The sequence below is a fragment of the Frankliniella occidentalis genome, unplaced genomic scaffold (genome assembly GCF_000697945.3).
Source record: "Frankliniella occidentalis isolate FOCC.00 unplaced genomic scaffold, Focc_3.1 Scaffold685, whole genome shotgun sequence".
Lineage (NCBI taxonomy): Eukaryota > Metazoa > Arthropoda > Insecta > Thysanoptera > Thripidae > Frankliniella > Frankliniella occidentalis.
The window spans coordinates 20179-20543 of NW_026267798.1; the positions used below are offsets into that span (position 1 = coordinate 20179).

At 65.8% G+C, this 365-nt stretch overlaps 1 protein-coding gene across 1 annotated transcript in view; it reads right to left on the reverse strand.

The window, feature by feature from the left end:
- The window catches only part of LOC127751665 (uncharacterized), a 9324-nt gene that overhangs the window by 3688 nt on the left and 5271 nt on the right, over positions 1–365 (reverse strand). The window lies entirely within an intron of this gene.

Consider the following 365-nt stretch of genomic DNA (forward strand, 5'->3'; position numbering starts at 1 on the left):
CCCGCCGTGCACCACGTGCACCCCGCCCAGGCCGAGCCCCCTCCTCCTGCCAGCCGCCTGAGAGATAGGCAACCCACCGTGCTCCACACCCTGTTCGAAGGCAACCAGTGATGGCGGGCGAACGCGACGAGTGCGACGGGCGAGGGACGCGAGTGCGTGCGAGTGGGGCGAAGTACCCCTCCGCCCTCCGCACCGCCCAAGCGCCGCCGTTGACGAGCGCCTCATACTTTCGTCGCATTCCCGACGCATCCGCATCTGCGAAGCTGAACACTTGCGTTGCAGTCGCACCCGTAGAGCACTCAATTCATTGTCATTGGGGCCGTCTCGCCTAACGCCACTCATGCCACACGTAAACCCTCCGCACA